This window comes from Panthera uncia (assembly GCF_023721935.1).
Source record: "Panthera uncia isolate 11264 chromosome C1 unlocalized genomic scaffold, Puncia_PCG_1.0 HiC_scaffold_3, whole genome shotgun sequence".
Lineage (NCBI taxonomy): Eukaryota > Metazoa > Chordata > Mammalia > Carnivora > Felidae > Panthera > Panthera uncia.
In genome coordinates, this window is record NW_026057584.1 from 20,069,438 (window position 1) to 20,087,496 (window position 18,059).

Here is an 18,059-nt window from a genome sequence, read left to right on the forward strand (position 1 = left end):
AACGAGAATAAATAACTACATAAATCCAGAATGGGACCTTGCAGACACAGGAGAAAATGGTGGACTAGGAACTCGGGACCAAGTTTAACTCTCTGCATCTGAGACTCAAAAGGGAAGGAAAAGAAAGGAATGAAACAAAACCCCTAGGTCTCCCAGTATTCACGCCCTCATAGAAAGTTCTCACCAAGACCCCACACCCCAGGATAACACTGGATTAAAGTCACCTCAAGGGCTCAGAGACTTCCACCAAGTAAAAGGGGAATCTGTGTCATTGTGACTTAATTTGGAGTAATAGGCTCTAAAAATTTAACATGCAAAAGATGGGCTCACAGGGTAACCCACTGTCCCAGGACCAAACGACGGTCCTGGGAAAACCGGGATGAGTTGGTCACTTTAACAACCTGGGGAGCTTGTGAAAAATGCAAATTGCAGCACTTTCACAGAAAACTATGATTCAGTGTGCCTGAGCTACACCAGAAATCTGCATTTTAAGCAGCACCAGAAGCCCTTCTAATATAGTCGGCCCATGGATGACCCTTCCAGAAACACTACTACGGAAGGGTCCTTTTGAAAGGTACTGCTGGTGGCAGGAAGGCTCTAACAATTCTCAAGTTTGTGATCACAAATCGTATGCAGCCTTCTGAGAACAGTTCTTCATTACCTGCTGATAATTCAAGGGCTCTAATTCTCAGCTCACTGATTTCTAGAATGTGTCTTCCACATAACCCAGACTCCACGATCCAGGAGGCAAAGTTCAGGAAGGGGTCAAGACAGACGTTTAGGGAAGACGATTTCCCTGACTGGCTGTGACCAGAAACCACACCCCCACGGCTGGATTAGGCAGCCACAGAAAAGTCTCCTGAAAGTCACCCACGCCACAGCTGAGGAATGTGCTAATGAGATTAGGGAAAGGACCTATAGGTCTTCAGGAAGCAGCCTGCTTAAAATGTAATCCCTGTAAAATATTTTCCATATTTGGAAGATAAAAAGGTCACCCGAGTACATTGAGGGGAGAAAGTGTGATGAGGTAATGAATGCCCAATGGGATGTAGCTGAAGAAGGGTGAGGAGTCCTGCCGTCACAGGGGTGTGGATCTTGAGTGGCTGCAGGTGTACTTAGGTAGATGCATCCTTATGAGGAAGGGTGTGTCAGACCACAGAAGTTTGTCAAATACTTCCAGCGACCGATCGGTTGTTCTCGCTCTATTTTTACGTTCACTAAACAACCTTTTAATTTCCCTTTATTCTTTGTTCTCCAAATGTAGATTGAATAACGTGTGTGAGGGGAGCAGAGAGGTTTAGAGTTGTTTGCATCACGGTCTTAATTTTTTAATTGGATTTTAGGTCTAATGAAGGTAGACTCGAACCACCAGAAGACAAATACAAGTTTATTGGTTTCGAAAGTCATCTCTAAAGTCAAATCTAGGGGCACCTGTGTGGTTCAGTCTTCTGAGAGCATCTGATTTTGGCTCAGGTCATGATCTCGTGGTTTACGAGTTCAAGCCCCATGCCAGGCTCTGTGCTGACAGTTCAGAGCCTGGAACCTCCTTCGGGTTCTGTGTGTCCCTCTCTCTCTGCCCCTCCCCTGCTTGTGTTCTGTCTCTCCCTCTCTCAAAAATAAATAAACATTAAAAAAAAATAAAGTCAAATCGTAAGTTTTAGATCCCTAGTGAAAGTGACCTTGAAATAAGGATTCAAGTACAATTGGTTTATTTGGGAGGGGATCCCAGGAAACACACGTGGAATACCGGAGAGTAAGACAAGGAAGGAAGCAAACTGTTAAAAGGTACATATCAAGCCAATTACCACTACGGGTAACTGGGGTTAGAGTCTAGTTGGGAATTCTGAGAGACACTATAGACAATATACTGTCCATATATAGAATACACTTCAGAGTTATTCTAAACATGGGGTATTCATCCACTAATTCCCCATCTGTCATCAGTCGAGAGCTGCTTCTTAGGGGATTAAGCCTCAGATACTTCTGCTGTGTCCTATGTGAAAGCTAAGCATGTTCTCATGACTGCACAGAATCACAGATGTTTTCCATAAACAGCCTGGAGACGGCAGAGATGCATACCAGGGGGATATGGGTGGGCTATCAACAACATCTGCTATAATAGCTCAAATTTGCTGCATGCTTACGAGATTCCATGTGCCAGATTAAATATGTATCATCTCATTTAATATCTGATGCATAGTCCCCATTTCCCAGATCAGGAAACAGATGTAGAGTGCAAAGTGACTTGCTCGTGGTCGCACAGTCGGCTAATGGTATAGCTGGGATTTGAACCAGATAGCTGGTCTTTGAAATCCAAGCTATTGACCACTTCATTCTACTGGATCCTAGAAAAGTTTATATCTAGTTCAGGGAATAGAAATAGATTTCAAGATGTGGGTGTACAAACCCCTTGCTTCACGAAGTGTGGATTGGATTTTAGTTTTGGGATCCATCACTGGTCTCAAGTTTGGGCATATGGATGAAGTTCAAGAATCATCAAGGGTCCTGGATGGCTGCAAGAGAAATCACAGGTAGTTGAGAGCAAGCAATATTGGGGAGGATTTTGTGGTTTTTGTTTTTGTTTATGGTTTGATATAGAGTGTGAATGGGGGAGGGGCAGAGGAAAGGAGAGAGAGAGAGACTCTTAAGCAGGCTCCACGCCACAGTGCAGAACACAACAAGGGGCTCGATCTCATGACAGTGGGACCATGACCTGAGCCGAAATTAAGAATCAGAGGCTTAACTGCCTAAGCCATCCAGGGGCCCCCTTGGGGAGGATTTTGAATGGCAAGGTAAGGAGTTTACCTGCAGAGATTGGACAATAAGGAAGTCTTGAGGCTTTTTGAGCAAGGGCATGGCAGGAGGTGGGCTTGAGTAACATTAAAGAGTGCTAATAAGAGTGCCTGTGGCTCAGTTGGTTAAGCCTCCAACTTTTGATCTCAGCTCAGGTCTTGATCTCAGAGTTGTGGGTTTGAGCCCTGCGTTGAACTCCATGCAGGGTTTGAAGCCTGCTTTAAAAAAAAAACAAGAGTGCTAATAATATAAAACAATGTTAATAAAGTGACACTGAGAAGAAAACAATGAATTTACTGGGACCGAAGAGAAGATGGAAAACCAGGTAGGAGCCGTGGCAATAATTTAACAATTTGAGGATACTTCTTCCAGAGTCAATGTGAATGGGCATGGTAGAAAAGGTGAGAAGAGCAGTTCTGATAAAGACTTCTAGACCAGATCATAGACACTGAATGTTAGAGGACTCTAACCCTAGACATCACGGTCATTAGTGGAGCACAATGGAGAGGGGGACCAGACTAGCCAGCTTGGACCTGAGCATGGTTGGACTTTCTAGTTCTACTTTGGCGTCTGGTCCTAAGCTTTCCTATTTAGAGACAGTTTAATCTTTTCACTCTGTGTTGACCAGACTCCATGTGAATTGATGACTCATTTTACCGAAGAAAAAAGATTGACGAATGCTGGTTTGATAAATCAATGTGCCATGACATTCACAATAGCTCCTGAAATACTTAGGTTGAGAGGTTAGTTGATGCATTGGCTTTCTAGAAAGGGATTTTTGTCTCTCTCCAGACCAGAACCCTAAAGGCACAGCTAGTCCAAGATTCTATATTCACCTTTTGTCTTGATATCTTAATTCAAACTCTCAACTATGCCTTTCTGCTGATGACTTTCAAATTCATATCTCAAAAACTAATCTTTTCCCTTAAATGTAATTTCCAGCTGCCAGTTAGATGTCCCCACTGGGATATTCTGCTAGAACCTCAAACTGAAAATGGTCAAAAATTTTGCTTGTCACGCTCTTCCACAAACAAGTTTGTCTCCCCACATCATACTAATGATCCTATCATTCCTCAACTTGCCATGACTCAACCCTCGGAATGGCCTTTCACTCCTTTTCAGTGGTCCATTCCATCTAATGGATGTCAAAACCTGCTGATTTTATTACTTTAATTTCTCTTAAAATTGGTGGGCCCCTCTCTCTTCATACTACGATAGTAATAGTAATTAGTATAGGATAGCATAGCTATAGTCACAGCATGGTAATTACTATAGTATAACAGAGCAATTAGCATAGTATAGCATAGTAATAGTATAATAATTGGTATAGTATAGTAATTAGCATAATATGCTTACAGAATAGTAATAGCATAGTAATAGTAATAGTATAGTATAATAGTAATAGTATAGTAGTTAGTGTAATATAGTAATATTATAGTATATTAATAAGATAATAACTAGTATAGTATAGTAATAGTATTGTATAGAAATAGTTTAGTTCAGGTGTTCATTGCCTAATACATGTGTATTCCCATTTCTTCTACTGTCCTCCCTCAAAATAAATAGGACCTCATCTTCATAGTACTTTTCTATATATCATCAATTATCACTGATAGTTAACAATGATCAGCCACATTTCAGGTAAGAAAACTGAGCTACAGAGAAGTGAAGTGACTTTCTTGAGATAACTTAGTAAGTGACAGGATGAGAGTTGGAATCCAGATCTCTTCTACAAACAAAGGGCTACATGGAACGGCTTGGCTTCTTTTCTAGATTTTGATCTCCTCAAAGTGGGGATTGTTTTATAGAACCCTGTGATTCACGATGCCTTACTGATAGTAGCTACTGCTTGATTTGTTGTTGTTGTTGTTGTTGTTTTGTTTGTTTAATGAATGAAGGTTCTGCCTGATGATAGCATTCAGGGGAACATGGAGCTGGGAATCATCTGGTCCTGCTGTTGTACAAAAGAGAGGTCGTACCTAATCCAGTCTGATGACAGACTTTAGCCATATTAGATCATTTAAGTAACATCCGGCTAGGAGAAGAAGAGACCCAAGAGAAATCAGGCTGCAGACTATGTGAAATCAGACACTGGGCTCAAAAGCATGTGCTAAGCTGGACTTTCTTTGTTGTATACCTGGAAACTCACACTCTTCTTAACCTAACAAAAGAAGAGTCAGAATTGGGGACTTAAAAAGACACAGTGCATGCAAGAGAGTGTTTGCAAGTGTAGGTGGGGCAGCAGCTCTCTGGGAGCCCCAGTAAAATTACTTTCTGGCTGAATGAGCTTGCAAACCCTTTCTTGAGGCTGAGCAGTACTGTGTCATGCCTCTACCACAGGCATTTCTCTCTGAAAAGTCAACGACCCGAGAAAGCAGTTGGTGGTGGGAGGAGGGGGAGTCCCTGAGCTAATCCGTGAGGTTGAGACAGAAACACGGCTGCTTTGGATTGAGCCTGGGGAGATCAAGGGAAAGCATGACTGCTCTGTTTGGAGAGGCCCGTCTGCAGCTGGCACCATCGTGAGCACTCAAGTTCTCTGTCAATAAGCACTTTACAGGGGAGATAAATGGATTTGAAGCTGAGGATGGGAGGAGGGTGTCTGGGAAAGAATAAACACATTATCTGAGCCCATCCACCAAGCCCCTGCACTGAAATGCTCAAGGACTCAGACCATGTGCTTAGCAGGGGCTGGGTGGGAGAAAGGGACGCTCTATTCCTGTGGGTGAGGGAAGAGGCAGAGGTCTGGTCCAGTAATCATAGACAGCATTTGAAGACTGGGGTCTGTACTTTGCTTCACCCCCACAGGGGTGCGTGGTACTGTGCTATGGGATCGAATATCAAATGACAACTCAGCCACCATCTTGACAGCAAGACTAGAAATGATTAGCTTCTTGCAAAGACAGAACATAAATATTCATTCTAGATGGGTAGGTGGGGGGCAATATCCAGCAACACGGAAGGTGAAATCAAATGCCTGGGCAAATTCGGGAAAATTGTGACTTTTTTTTTTTCTATAATGGCATCCCTCCCTATGTATTTTTAAAGGACCAAGAAAAGTCCTTCCCAAGGAAGTATAGGTTTGGAGAAGGGTAGTTCCAGACACACTTAGGTTTTGAAACACCGAATTAATCACTATTGGCCTTATTTTATTAAACATGACCTCCTCACAGAGTACAGGCCAAAGAATCAGGCACCAATATTCAGTATTGAAGAATATGGTTCTGAAAAATGATATTATGTTGTTCAATTGTCTTACAGTGCAAACCCGGCCATTCCTAAATCCCCTAGGAAATCCTTGTCCTTTTAGTAACATTACTAGTAACGTCATCATGAGATAGAAGTGGCTCCCTAGTTCTAGTACATTCCTTGTCCCAACACATCTGCTAATATGGTGCATTCACAGTCTATTTTGTTGCCCTTCATCCTGTGTCACCCAACATACTCTGTGATCTGGCAGCTACATATAGCTCTGGTTTTAATATTTGTTACCTCCTCTAGCACTCCAGAGTAAAGAAATTCTTCTCTTCTCTTGTCTTCCCATTACCTCCTATCTCTCTCTTCTCTTTCCTACTTCTTGTTCCCATCACCTCTGAATTGGACTATGGCTACGACATGCTTCCATCTCTTTTCCACATTACCTCCACAGTAGATGAAATGAAATAGGAACTAGCCCTCTTACCCCCAACACCACTCTCTTTCCCCTGCCTGACCCCAGATCCATGTAAGTAGAATATAGGGAAGGAGTGAAGGGAGGAATCATTTCAGTGACTTGTAGGCTGGATGGGGACTGTCATAAGTTCTTCTTTCCCAAGCCAAGTGAGGGAGCTACCAAGAGAATTACTCTTAGAGACTCTGGATGGTCCAAGAAATAAAGACAGGGATTCTTGTCTCTCGTTAGAAGTTTGCAGCACTCTCAACAATAGCTAAATTATGGAAAGAGCCTAAATGTCCATCAGCTGATGAATGGATAAAGAAATTGTGGTTTCTATACACAATGGAATACTACGTGGCAATGGGAAAGAATGAAATATGGCCTTTTGTAGCAACATGGATGGAACTGGAGAGTGTTACGCTAAGTGAAATAAGTCATACAGAGAAGGACAGACTCCATATGTTTTCACTCCTATGTGGATCCTGAGAACCTTAACAGAAGACCATGAGGGAGGGGAAGAAAAAAAATGGTTAGAGAGGGAGGGAGCCAAAACATAAGAGACTCCTAAAAACTGAAAACAAACTGAGGGTTTATGGGGGGTGGGACGGAGGGGAGGGTGGGTGAGGGGTATTGAGGAGGGCACCTGTTGGGATGAGCACTGGGTGTTGTATGGAAACCAATTTGACAATAAATTTCATAATAATAAAAAAAAAGAAGTTTGCTTGGGTAGCACACTTGATAAACTCCATGAACTTTCTTGCATGAAGCCTTTTCCAACCCCCACCTTTGCCCCAGCAGGGAAGGAGAAGACTGGATAGAAATGAAAAGAGTCTGCATCCTCTCCTTTTATGTTGCCATGGAGACAGGAGATTTCTTTGGGTCAAATGCCCACCACAGAATGGAGCTGGGTTCATGCTGTGTGGCTGTCTTTCCTGGTCTCATCTGCCCGGGGAGGGTGACCAATGTGCCCTGGCATCCAACAGCAATAGGTAGTGACACCGAGGAGGTAGGGGAAAGTGCTGTTGGAAATAATAAGCTGGAAGCCAATCTTTCTAGATCAGGCAACTGATATGACTCTCCTTCCTCCAAAGGGGTCAAGGGGAAGCATTTGTGTGTCTGCTGACAGAAGGCATCTACTATCAGCCACATTAGTGAGAAAGGCAGAAACAGCCGCTGGAAAGACAGCGACAACAGAGACTACTCCTCAAGCAAGATGATCTTATTTTTTTCTGTCTCCCAACATCTTGCATGGGCTAGAGCCTTGAATAGGGAGAGGCAGAGGCAGACCTGGGGCAGACCAGTTCTCCATCTCAATCCCTAGGCTGAAGAGGAGAAAATAAGTAAAAGAGTAGGCACCCCCTCTTCTGGTCCCTTCAATCACAAATAGGGAAGAGGAAAACCTTGCTTGGAATATGAGATTGCCGCTTTAAATGGGATCATTTCTAATAACTAAAAAAGACCCCAAAATGGCCACCAGGAAGTTATGTTCAAGATGTCATTACGCGGCCAGAATGGCGTGGCTGAAGGCCCGAGCAAAGCTGGTCCAAACTGCTTCCTGTTTGCAGCCACTGAGTAGACAACATACAATAAATGAGTTCTCATAATGACACGCAATGACATGCATGACGTCTCATCATGTCACCCTGCTGGTGAAGAGCTCCCAATGACTCCTTATTCTTTACCCTACAGGATAAAAACGTATTCTTTGCATGACTCACAAGGCCATTGGTGATCAGGCACCTTACGCCTCCATGGTGTTATTTACCTCTTAATTCCAGGCTTGACACTTACAATCATCCCGGCTCACCAGGCTCTCCCACCCCTCTGTGTCTTCGTGCACACAGCTTCCTCTACCAGGAGAGCCCCTTTCCCAAAGGAAATTCCATCAAGTCTTGGTTTAATCCTGGTCTCTTCTGCAAAGCCTTTGCTAATATGTGGAGGCGGAACTACTTATTTCTTCCACCATTTTCTCTTTGTACATAGAACTCAATTATCTTATTGAGCTCCTCCTCATGGCAGTATCTGTGTGTCTGTTTTCTCCCTAGACTCTAAGTTCCTTGAAGGCATCAGCTGTGTGTTCTCCCTTATAACCCCATGTGTGGGTGGGGAGGGGATGGTTTGAAGAATAAGTTAGAGCCTGTGCCAAGAACATAAAATTGGCTTCAAAGAGACTGCCTCAAGTCTGTGATGATGTGGCCTTTGGGCTGACGGAAAAAAAAAAATCTGATTTTATCTGTCAGGGTTCTTTCTATTTGATATATGCTCTTCTTAAAGCCTCTCTATTTGATGATATATCATGTTATTTCTAGTTGTCTCTCCCTGGGTGGAAATCCAATTTTATTTAGATTATGAAATTCTAGAAGGCAGGCCTTATCTTGCTATATATTTTGCATGGCAGAGACATGTTTAATTCTATAAAAGATTTCCTAAAGTCTTATATGTGCCAGACTCTATGCCAAAGTAGCAGATATCAAATAGGGCAGTCATGGCCTCTGCCCTTCAGGGCTCCGCAGAGGCTGGTCCTTCTCTGTCTTGAAATTTTGCCCTCCTTGGCCTTGAAGGAGGTTCCTGAGGGGCCTATAGAGCAGCACAGATAGGGAAGGGTGCCAAAGCAGTTGGGTCAGGCCATTACGGGATCCACCCCGCAAACACCGAGGTGACAAGTGTCTCGTCCAAATCATCGTCACAGCCTTTCTTGGTTCCAACTCCGATGACATTTTCATCTATCATACTCAGTGTTGACTGCGTAGTAACTGCCACTAGAATGTGAAATAGTGGAAAGAGAGGGGTCTTAGAATCAGAAATGATAGAATTCAGACTCAGCGTAGACCAGACTGAGCTAGTCAGATTTGTCACTTATGTTTCCCATTAAATTTTAGCGAGGTGGACCCACCTTTTGCAATCCTAATATAAATAGAAGAGGGTTGTTGGGATTGAGGTATACTGTTCCGGATCATTTCCTTGCCCTTCCCCATTCCCTCATTGGCTGCTGCCCCATTACAAGTGTGCCCAACACATACATACTTACACACACACACACACACACACACACACACACTCCTAATGGGCCCTTTCTCTCACTTCTCAACTAACCCCTCTCCTTTTCCCCGCAATGATTCCTCCACCATCACCGTCTCTCAAAAATCTTGCCAAATTGCCATAACCATCTTTATTCTGTTCCTATAAATGAAGTATTTCATGCCTTCGAGGATTTTCACCTCAATAATTAACATATGTTTCTGAAATTCTAAATATAAGTAAGTCTGGCTTTACATTTCTTTGGTCTTGGACATAGACACGTACATATCTAGTGTAAATACAGAGAGACTGGGTGTGCGTGTGTGCGTCATACATGCATGTATGTATATAAGCAGACACACTATTCGTGTAACAAATGCAAAGCGGAAGTGTATTTTCTACCTCAAGCCTTTCACTGGCTCTTTAGTCTCATCTCTTGGACGAAAGCTTTGCCTCCCCCACAAGTCCCCAGCCCCACACCCCATTCATTCTTTAAACCTAGTTTTATCTGGATCCCCTCAAGGAGTTGCACTGTTGCAACCCTGAGTGTTGAGGCCCAGCCTCCAGGCTAAACTCCGATGTGTCTTTTAGTTACTAAGGACATAAATCTTCCCCTTAGCTCTCTCCCGGGCATTATTTAAATCGGTCAGATTGAGAATCCATCCATTTCTTTCAAGCCCAACCCATGCAGAGCTGTTAACACAATGCCAGAGTTTGAGGCATTAAGCGTGTACCTGCACGCACTTCGAAGTTCTTCATTTCCTTCCCTCTGGGAGTGCTTTCCAGCAGACAGGGGGAGAGAGAGAGAGAGCAGAGCCTAAATAAGCTGATTTATCTGGAAAAGCATTCCTCTCCATCTTTGCCATTTTAATAAAGCTCAGCTTGGGGAGAGATTTGGAGCCCTTCAGGAGCAGGCCCGTTAAAACAATCGAGGAGTGTGTAAAACACAGCTCAGGCCCTGCCTGCCGGTCTGCAAACTGACGTCACCTCATAAATCCACCGGCTCTCCAATCTGCGAGGCACAGCCCGGACCCATCAGTGAGCCGCTTTTTCTGGAGATTAATTATACGTTCAGACAGAGGTCAGGTGTGGGGTCTTTAAAAGATTGCTTCAGTGTTTTGCTCCCCCCACCCCTAGTTTGGGTAAAAAAAAATTATATATATGGATGTCCCTGTGCAGCCAAACTGCTGAAAGGAACACAGCGGCCTAGGGGCCAATCCACCGAATCAGAAGGGATGCAGACATCATTTGACCCCCACTGCCCTGACCACAGAGGAGGGCCTGAGAGCCAGGGTAGGGAAGGGGCTGTCCCTTTGGTGCCTCTTACCTTGCTGCCCTAAGGCCATAGGTGTCTGATCTGCCCCCAGGGCAGTCTGTGGTCAGATTGGAAATGCAATGAATTGAGACAGGCACAGGCTTAGGACAAGCCGGCTCACAGAGGGACGTTGTCTGGAAGCGTGTGCATCCAAGGGGCCCGGGGATGCTGTCGGGGGCCTCTGAGCTCTCTTGCCGGGATGAGCTGGGGTTCGCACATCATCCACCTGGATGTCTCTCCGGGGAATCACTTACACACGCTGAAGAAAGAACAGCAATCATTTAACAGAATGTGGAAAAGGGGAGAAAAAGGTGAGCTGTAGCAGTTGTCAAAGGTGGGAGTGTTTCCAGAAGGGAGTTGTAAATGCTGTATACTCTGAGGGCAGGATATGGGAGAACGGATTTTTTTTTTTTCCTGAGACAGTGCAGGGACTGACGAAGCTGCGGTCGATCAAAAAGTTTCTTAAATCTTGTTCACAAATTTTAGGAGCGTGGCAAGCAGTGATTTGTTGATAAGTGTTTAACAGTTGTCTCTCCGGGAGACAGAAGTGCTGACTTCTGCGGTGGAAGGACGCTCATCGAGGCTGCTGATTTCAGATCCCAGTGTCAGGCCTCCGAATGTGGACATGGGAATGGACAGCAGTAAGCTTTTCCGAGCTGGTGAGAGCTGGCTCGGGTCCACGGCTGGTTGTAATGACCACAGTCAGAAGTTACTAAGCTGCGTTCTCAATCCTTGTGCTGTAAGAGGCTTCACGGCACAGCTGAAAAGGTCGGAGCCCAGCGGGAGGGTCAGTCTTGGCCCGCCACGCACTCCTGGTGGTATATTTATAAGTTGAAACATTAAAGGGCGAAACCTAAAGAAGTCTCCCCATCCCTTGCAACTGTGAACATGCAAGATTTGGTGCCTCCATTTCTCATCATTGCTCTGATGGTCCCCGCCTTTGGTACGGCAGAGGACTGGATGGCATTGTAGGTGGGTGAAAAGGGTTTCAGTCTGCAGCTGGTGTGTGGTCCCCTTTTTGGGGAATTGGAAAGAGAAAGCCTAGCTTCCTTCCAGGTAAAGGGCCTGATTGACATAGCCTGATGGGAATCATGGAGAGTTCTGGAATGCAGCTCCATTCATAGCCCCTGGCTCCTGTGCATGCCCCAAATAAACACAGACTGTTGATGGTGGTTTCAGATGAATCCCCCTGCAAGTGCTGGCATAGCTGTGTGGCCACGGGGCCTTACCCTCCAGGGAGGGAGCCCTGAGCAGGACTGTGACACAGGGGATGCTGTTAGAGGGGGCCGGAGAGGTGAGGGGGGGGGGGTGTCCCTGAAAGCCAATCACTGCGTCCTGTGGTTTGGCAGTTGGCCTAGGAGCCCTGGGGCCTTCTGGGGAAAAGCCAGGGAGAGAGGACAGGGTGAGGCAGAGAGGGAGGAGGACGGGGGAACCTGCTTTCACAAGGCAGGGTGAGCTGTGTGTGCCTGTCAGGCTCAGAATTGCTGGCTCTTTCCTGGAGTGACTTTCTAGAAGGGAGGAAAGGAAACCAACGTGCCCTGGGCAAGGCACGTTCACGGTCTCTTTTCGACCTCGCAACAACCCTGCAGGGCAGATTTCGTCACCGGTTCTCAGATGGGGAAACTGAGGCATGGACGAAAAGGCCTGGCTCTGTGCCCCACAAAGATTAAATGCTAAAGGTGAGATTCGATCCACCCCGATCTGTGCCCAGGGCCCTGCTCTCCTTGGGCTTACGGTCCTTTTTGTCATCTCTGGGTCAAACCTCTGGCTTCACCAAAGCAATCTCATCCAGCACGTATTTGTATGATTTTCCTTTCTTCACACTCTCTCTTCGCAAACAGCCCTTTGGTTGTTGGAGTGAGTGACCAGACTGACGGTGGTGGCCTCTGGCAACAATAGGGAAGGGACGCTTAGCCTGCAGCTTCTCTGTAGGGGCGGGTTCCATGTGCTTCCGGCATCTGCCCCGGAGACTCTCAGCTGGCTTGGCACAGCCGGGGCACCAGCGCAGCCCTCCTGCCAGCAGACCGCTAATCGCACCAATGATTCCTTCGGCTTCTGGCTTTGGAGCTCAGCGACCTGTGTTCAATTGGCCATGTGTCCCCATCAGAGCGTTGACACTTGTCAGCTGCTCGCTCAAGATCCAGGCAGGACTCTCTCTGTCTATCGGTCCTCGTGGCCACGTTCTGCCCTCCAAACCCTCCTTGCACAAACATAAGACTCACCCTGAACTCCTCCCCACAGGGGCACTCACCCCTTGGCTCTCGTTCAGAATAAACAGGCAAGTCTCTAGACGCTAAAACCCTGCCCCGAAGTGAAACAAAGCCAGCAAGGCCACCTGCCTCCCCTCTCCCTGTTCCCATCGCATCTTCTGTGTCCCTTCTGTGCCCCACTGACGTTTTGTGCTGACTTATCCACTTGAAGGCAAGCACCAAAATCCCTAAATGCTTTCTTTGAAGAACTTTTGTTGAGTTTTTATGGTTTGGATGTTCTCTTTTTCCCCGTTGGTAAGGTGGTGAGTTTTGCTGGCTGGGAATAACAGCAAGAGCTTTTACTGAAGTTTGAGCAAGGCTCACTTACTGTCTTGCAAATAGGAATACACGTAACAGGTCTTCACAGATGGCAGTGATAACACCACCCACAATGATGGTAACGGCAATTAACGTTTATTGAACACGTACTGTGTGCTGGGAAATCTATTAAGTACTTGTGAAGATTGTCTTCAGTACTTACAGCAGCACCACGAAATAGAATCTCTCCATTTTTTTTTTAATTTTCATATGAAGAAAATGAGGTTCAGACCAAGTAGGTTAAAATTTACTTAAGTTTTCAAATCTGGTAAAAAAAAAAAAAAGTCTGGTGCTAGAATCTGTGTCTTTGCCAAATGTTCTATACCCTAGAATAGGTATGTGTGTGCATCAAGAATATTAAACTTAGCCACGCAAAATGGCCATTTTGTAGACCAGAAACTAATATAGGCAACTTTATAGAGGTTCAACCTACAAGAGCAAACCCAGAATCCCCTTATCGTCATCATCAGACTTGATTATCTTTGCATTTTGGTGCCTTCCACAGAACAAGCCCTGGATCTGTTAATGTTTTCCGAGTATAAGAGTGAGGGATTGAATGTGTGTGTGAGTGGGAGAGAAAGATTAATTACCAGAAGCAAAGGCAGGTTTCAATTTCAGCGGAAGGAGCCTGGGGGCAGGGCAAGGGATGTTTGTGTGTGTGTGTGTGTGCATGTGCACTCCACACACATGCATCTGAGCCACCGATGGGGAGGGTCCACGTCCCCTTACAAAAGCTCCACCTTATCTCTACCTTCTCTGTGAAACTGCCTGACCACTCGTGTTTCTATCCCATATTTCTCACTGCCCTCACTGAGGTCTTTTCATCCAAATGTCAACCTAGTACCTCCAAAAGAAATACTGAACAGATGTCCTTTTGAAGAATGTGTTACATTTTAATGAACTCCCCCAAACTCCTTTCTAGCATCAATTGTCTGGGGTGAGAAAGTACTGGTTTCAGCTGAATGGAACGGACTTGAGAGAGAATCATCCTGTGGTCCAAGCCCTGGCATCAATCATTTTCTCATGTCACTTGTGCCTTCTCTCTCTTCTCATCACAGATCAAAGTGATGTCAAGCCAGTTCTTTGTAACCTTCAAAGCCACAGGAGGACCTCATAGCGAGGGGAGGGTGAGGGAGGTCCATGTGCCTTGGGGTGGGAACTAGACCATCAGAGAGGAAAGTGGGAAAGGTCAGAAGCAGCTTAACCTTGCTAGAGGGAAGGGTCAGGGTACTAGAGGAACAGGGACACCAAACCCTAAGATCCAAGAAACGGGAAGCCAAAGCTTAGGGCATGAAGCCCTTGGACATGATTCAGCACAAAGGAATGGAAGGAAGGACATATGCCCAGGGGAGCACTATAAGGAGAAGTATGAGACGCAGGAAGACAGGGCTTCCGCTTGCCCTGCAAAGCATGGCCTCCGTGTGTTTTAATTTTTCACTGCAATCCACTCAGTGAAAGTGTTTTTACTACCTTCCCAAATAAACATTTGTTGATTGCCAATTATACTCACTTGTTACCGTACCGATGTATCAGGTACATTCTGAGACCGACACAAAAATATAAATCAAAACAACGGAGAAGATAAAAATAAGTAAGAACGGAAGTAACATTTTCTTTCTACACCCTTGAGGAATCATTTTGCGTTTCCCTTGGGGTGAACTCGTGCCATTTTGGAGAACTCTGGGTTAGAAAAGCTCTGCCAAGAGAGATATAATGTAAGCTGCATATGTAATTTTTTAGTAGCCTCATTTTTAAAATGTAAAGAGAAATCCATGAAATTAGTTCCAGGAACACATTTTATTTAACCCAGTATATCCAAAATATTATCATTTCAGCGCCTAATGAATATACAACTTAGTAATGAATTGTTTTGTAACTAAGTCTTTGGAATCTGGTGCATATTTAACACTCATAGCACATTCCCCTCTGGACAAACCACATTTTAAGTTATCAGCAGCTACATGTGGCTAGTGGCTACTGTATTAGACAGCACGGGGATGGACGAGTGTGACCTCGGGAGGAACGGAAGTCCTAGGGAACATGTGCCTGCAGTCAAGGCTGAGAACGATAGAATAAGTATGCTCATCTGCCAATGTCCACAGTGTGAGCTGTAATCTTCCAGTTGTTTTGACTAGACAGCCTTCATGCATGCATATCTAGTTCAGGGTCATATGTCCCCATGTAAAGAGAATTACACACAAATACATACAGGCATGAGTGTAGTAAGAATGTGTACAAATACACAACAAACAGTGAATATTGGACACTATGGAGATATGATATTGAAAAACAGTAGTAGATTATTAAAATTTTCTTTGTATGTGTCTATATAGTTTGAATTGTCAAAATGCATATTTCTTTTAAAAATAACTTTAGGGGAACCTCGATGGCTCAGTTGGTTGAGCGTCCAACTTTGGCTCAGGTCATGATCTCACGGTTCATGAGTTCCAGCCCCACATCGGGCTCTCTGCTGTCAGGGTAGAGCCCGCTTCAGATCCTCTGTCCCTTTCTTTCTCTGCCCCTCCTGCTCACATGCTCTCTCTCTCAAAAATAAAATTAAAACATAATAATAATTTCAAATGACAAAAATGTTTGCAAGGACATGTATTATTTTTTATTAAGTATACAGTCTTTATTCTTATAATATAATATTTATTCCATCATTAAGATCTGGAATTCCCCATAGAGTCACTGTTTCTCTTTATGAAGAATAATTTTGTTTTGTTTTGTTTTGTTTTGTTTTGTTTTGTTTTGTTTTTGGTGGAGGGAGGGTTGGAAGAGGGAGGTTGAGCTTAGGGTTGCCAGATAAAATATAGGGTGACAAATTAATTTGGATTTCAGATAAACAATGATTAATTTTTAGCATAAGCAGATCCCACCAAATACTTCCTTGGAATTATCCAGGGATAAACGCAACATTTACATGGGACATACACATTTCTACTAAAAAATTATTCATTGTTGATCTGAAAATTCAGATTTAACTAGGTGTCCTCTATTTATATTTACCAAACCTAATCACCCTATTTGGGCTGCCACGAGCACAAAGGAGCAGCAGTGGTCTTGAGAGCAGCTTTTCTCTGCACCTGGAGGAAAGTGCTGTTTCCCAGAGGATTATGCCCATCAGTGGCTCCCAACCGAGATCCGGTGGGGAGGTCCTTCCAATTCATCCCGCCTTGATACAACAATTATGAAAGCAGATTCATCTCCCAGTCTCTCTTCTCCTCGCCCTAATTTTCCTCCAGATAAGACCTGAAGTTTTCCTAAATTTGAATTCCTCTTCTAGACGTGTTTTTAGAAACTTGACTGCGCAGAAATATTACAATTCTTCCATGTCCCAGAAAAGCACATTACTCACCAAGGTAGGTAAAGATACCTGTTATAGTTGGGCTCTCAAAGAATTGATAAGCTTTTATGAAGATTCTACTCTACTGTTTTTATTACATATCTATAAGCAGCACACAGTGCTGGGATCATGGTGAGGCGTGTGTGTGTGTGTGTGTGTGCGCGCGCTCATGTGCACACCAAATGTGTAAAGTTAGAAATCTGCACCTTATATCCAGGCCTTTCTACTGCTTGTTAATTTCTGGTATTCAGATGGACATTAGCTTACATCAGGCTAGCAGAAAGCCAAAGCCCGTGAAATTTCGCACAGCCTCTATTCATCAAATTCATGTTATAGATTCACCAATGAAGGTTTTATTCTTTTCCTTAGATGATCCAAGGATAACCTCAGCCTCAAAATGTTTCTGTAGATCCACCCCCAGATACAAATCTTTAAGAAATTAGCCAGGGCACCTGCCTCATGAAGCCACAGTATTCTTCTCCTGGGGTTTTAATGATGCAAGAATCCTTTGATCCAGAACTTTGGTTGTCTAATGTCTAATCCATTAGCAGAATTGCTTTTTCCATCACATCCCTCTTCACTGGATTTAATTGGTTCTGTCTATAGAGTTCATACCACAGATAGGAAGACAGACACTTGCCCTAGTCTCCAAGTATCCCTGTGTGCATCTTGAATGTGAGCCAGGCTAGTGTGACAGTCACATTGGCTTTCCTAAACTCATGCCTTCATCCTACCCTGTCCCTATCTTCTCAAGGGCACAGAAACTGCAGGCCAGAGACTTGGGTGAATGCAATTTCTAGAGATGTGTCACATGGGGAGGAAATCCTAATTCGAAGCCTGCAATGGTACCGCAAAGTCATGTTGCCCATCCTCCTGTTCCTGGAAAACAGCAGCAATCATGGTAAGGGCAAATTCTTGGATGAAAGGAAACATACTAAGAGCGTCTGAGTGAGAGTGTAAAAAAAACTGAAATTGAGATAAAGAAGGTTAATACATCGAAAGGGCAAGAAAAACAGCATATGCACTTCTTGAGAATCTTGGAAGAAAAAGGATGCTGCTATTTTGAATAATTAGTATTAAATGAGACTAACTGCAAACAAGAGACTCTGGATTTCTGGGTCCCAAGGAATACTGTCTCCATCTCCACCATGGGCTGTCTCTCCTGTCCCTGCACCTTCTTCTACTCCCTCTGTTCAACTTCTTATATTAACTCTTTTTCTTCTCTTCTCTTCTCTTTTCTTCTCTCCTCTTCTCTCCTCTCCTCTCCTCTTTTCCTGTCTTCTTTTCTTTTTCTCTTTTCTTTTCCTCTCTTTTCTTTTTCTTTTCTTTTCTTTTCTTTTCTTTTCTTTTCTTTTCTTTTCTTTTCTT